The following is a 4,279-nucleotide window of genomic DNA, read 5'->3' on the forward strand; positions in this document are numbered from 1 at the left end:
TTCTTGGTCTGTTGAGCCGAAAGTCTTAAGATACATAACTGTGGATATTGACACCCTCGTCCATCTCTGCTGCCACCATCACTAATCATGGAATACGCCTATTGCTCATCTGCCCACAATACTGGCTCCCCATTTTCCCCACACTTCTGTCCTCCCCATCAGGATTGGTTTAGACTGCTTAAGCTTACAGTTCTGTAAGGGGTGCAGTTGTATCTCAGAATCTCTACCATACTTCACTGTGTTGGCTGTGGTTAGGCAAGTCTTACTGCTAATTCATCTGTGCTTCACAAATTTGTAGCCAATACTGTCTCATCTACTCCTTTATCTTCCAGGCTTCTTCCTCCTTCACACCTTCACACACCACCTGTCTCTGACAAGTTATTTTATGCAACTCACACTTTTTAAAAAAGGCTGTATAAGCAAATAACATTTTCTACAGTTTAAATGGAATAGAAATCCTGATAAATTTTTTGGTGCAGTAGAGACATCTAGTGACTAATTTGGGTTATTAAAATCCAAAGGACTCATGTAAGAGGACAAAAAAAACCCTCTTTCAAATCCTTGAAATATCCTTCTAATGACAGGTAGAGCTCTGCATGCTCTCCCCAAATTCACAGACAAAATAATTTTGTCAGTTCTGTGCAACTATTAATACATAGGATGGCAAACAGTGATCAAACATCAGTGGCTTCCATACCTCCAGATCCTCTTTTCTCCTTTCCCCAGGTGTCTTCAAAAGCTTCAATAAATAAACAGATAAATAAATCCAATCTAGCTTTGCATCACAGGCTGAGAGAATTGGGATTATTCATCCTGGAGAAAAGAAGGCTTTGGGATGACCTAATTGCTGCCTTCCAGTACCTGAAGGAGCCTACAAGAAAGATGAAGAGAGACTATCGACAAGGGCAGGAGCGACAGGACAAGGGGGGATGGCTTCAAACTGAAAGACGGTGGTTTTAGATTGGCTATCAGGAGAAATTCTTCCCTGTTAGGGTGGCGAGGCACTGGCACAGGTTGCCAGGGAAGTTGTGAATGCCTCATCCCTGGAAGTGTTCAAGGCCAGGTTGGATGGGGCTTGGAGCAACCTGGGCTAGTGAAGGCTGTCCCTGCCCATGGCAGTAGGGTTGGAACTAGGTAAGATTTAATACCCCTTCCAAGCCAAGCGATTCTGTGATTAACACAGAGTCTTTTAGTTACCAGGATTATGATAGCCCATTGCCAAAATAATTTAATGATTTAAGTTGAATATACCAAAGTGTCGTTCATCCTTCTTCTATGGCTGGCCCCAAGAGAGCAAAATATTGCACTTCTTGACTTACCACTGTGATAATTCCAAAGAGCCATGTTGTCTGCCTTTAACAAGAAAATCTAATGACCAAGATGTGGAGCAATCACAGGTCAGACTCAGCTGTGGTTTAATGCTGAGCTTAATAATGCCCCTGGAATAAGAGGATTAGCATATGGCCTACAGCTTGGTAAAGAGCAGAACTTCCTCTGGGAGAATTCCAAGTTTTGGTATCATTTCAAGTTACGATAAACCCCCAAAATTTAGGAATTTCTATGGGGAGGGAAATCCAAAGAAAAAATAAAGTTGGCCTTATCGCAACATTTTCAAACCCAAATTTTAAAATTAATATTATTCTGTATGCTATAGATAAATTTTTAAAAAATAAAAATGTAGAAAAAATATTTCAAAAGTCTTGAAATTGTTTTTTTCAGCAATGTCATATATTCTCTCCATTCTTCCCCATATCATTGCTTTCTGATTTCAACCCTGAACTAACGAAGTTTGGGAGGAAGTCATCTGATAATCACAAACCAAAGTAATCTAACAATCAGGAACTGAAACAATCTAATAACCAGGAGCTGAGTTTTCTGTTGAAACACATTTTAGTGTCCAGTTGCTCTGAGGAGGGTATGTACATACTCGGCACGTTGTCAGCTCAGGTTCCAAATGAAAATTGTGCGTGGGCTGCAGGTCACAGTTTAGGAGAAAGGTGATCAAAATTGCAGCTATATTGTTTTAAATAGAACATGTAACAACAGAAGGGACTAAAAATTGAGAACTGTTTATCAAAAGCTACAAGGTGAGAATTTACAATTGAAAAAAACCCTATCTAGTTTCCTTCCGCCTTACAGACATCTAAACAAATGTGTTGACCTAATGTGGTGTGATGGGGGGAGGCCAGAAAGGATGTAATAGGGGATGCTGTTTCTTCAGTGAGTCCATTTTGATTGCAGATGTGAAAGCAGCTTTTCAAAATGGCAAGTGAGGTGGTTTATGCCAAGGTGTCGGCCAAGGAAAGAGCACATTTGGCTTCACAAATTTCAGATGCAGGTAACAAAATGGTCATCTTAATGTTATTTACTTTTGGTTTGCTCAGTGTGCTTAAAACTTTAATTTTTCTTTAATCATTTGTAAGAAGCTGAAGTCATGTTGAAAGCATTTTTATAAATATTGGTGTCCACCTCTGTTTATAATGTATCTATTTTCTTGACAAACTCATGTTTATTAATAGAATGAATACTGAATTCTAGCAGAAGCGAAGACTGACCTTTAAAATACCACTCCGGATTTTAGTAGCATGGCTGAAATGTGCTGTTTCTGAAGCACATAAATGTTCAGACATTGAAGATATTCATATGAATTATTGGAAACTCATTGACAGTTACAGTCCACTGAATGTACTTCTCTCACCTGCAGGACACTTACATTTTATATTTTAATTTGATCCAATTTCTTAGACACCAGAAATACTTTAAAATTCTAAAATGATAGGTCTGTTTATATTTAATTTTTACCTTCTCATTCTTTCTTCCTCTCTCTCTTTATCTATCTTTGTCCCTCTCTTTCTTCTAAAACCGCTACGATGAGAAAAATGCAAGTCAAGATTCAATAGACGTTTCTATAATTTTGAAAACTTTTAGTCCTACAATTTGCGTATCACCCGCTGATTTCCTCAACTATAAAACTACATTACTTAAAATTATATTTCCAAAAACTAAAGTGCAAGATATAGCCATTAATAGACACAGGTAAGAAATAATTCATGTTTTTAAAGCAAAAGTATCAAGTTTACTTTTTAGATTCTTTTTGGATCTTTGCTAGTTATAGGATAATTAAGCATGGAAAATTTATTTAAACTGTAATATTCAGAGGTTACAGTAGGAAAGAAAATATGTCCTGAACATGCCAGAAATGCAATATCTATTCTATAAAAATAATATGAAAAGAATCTGTACAGGTATGACATCTTTGTCTTTCATGTGTTAACTCTTTTGCCCCTTAGATATGTGATCCGTTCTCTGTAGTAGAGTGGCACTGCCAGGAAAATCTTTAGTACTCCAGGGTAGACCTTCCCAGCAAGAACTTACTGGAGATGGACCCTCATGCCCAGTACAACAGCCTGTTCCACCTCTTTTTATTTTTTTTCCTCACCTATCCTTTAAATTTCCAGTTATAGTTTATAGTTTTAAGTGCTTTCACACAGCTTTTAATACACTTCAGTGAATCATGCTCAGAAATTGCTGTATAAATTATTCTGAGAGCACTCTAATCTGATACCACACTTCTGAAACTTGCCAGTATGAAGTGCTTGGAAATTCAGCATCTAAAAAAACTGTTGCTTTTCCTCAGGCAAAAGGTTGGTATTTGTCATGCTACAGTGAGTTCAGGGCAGTTAAGTTGTGTCTCACCCAGCTGCTTGATAAACCTCAAAGCTGTTGTCTTACTCCATGCATATTTTACATGAGATCATTGATACAGCAAGTCTTGGACGTGCTAAATTTGCTATTAGGGGTTTCATGCCACCCAGCCTATGAGCGTTTTTGGGTTAGAGACTTCAATGTTTGCACTTACTTGATTTCATGGCTTAGTTTGGTCTGCTTCCCCATGACCAATATCCCATCCACTAACTAGTCTGCACCCCACTCCTCCTCTCCCTTCAGCCTCCTTCTGCTTCCTTGACTTTTTGCATGTGGCAGATAGAGCTTTGGACCTCCACACCTGGACTTGTCCTACATTTTGCATTGCTGAAGTTTGCCCTTGCTTGTCTTCCCCAGAGAAAAATCTGTTTGATTTCTCTCTTAAGTAAAAAACGGTCTCATTTCATACCCTATCAGCAAGGAAATTTGATGAAAGTAGCTCTTGAGAAATGCAGCATAGCATGCAAAGCAAGCAACCTCCAAGGCTGTGTGTTGCAATTGGTATAAAAATATCACTCCTTCCTTCCTGCCTTCCTTCTGCTGCCACAGGTACCAAAACCTGCTGGGGTCAGTG

Source organism: Acanthisitta chloris, unplaced genomic scaffold, assembly GCF_000695815.1.
Source record: "Acanthisitta chloris isolate BGI_N310 unplaced genomic scaffold, ASM69581v1 scaffold8597, whole genome shotgun sequence".
Lineage (NCBI taxonomy): Eukaryota > Metazoa > Chordata > Aves > Passeriformes > Acanthisittidae > Acanthisitta > Acanthisitta chloris.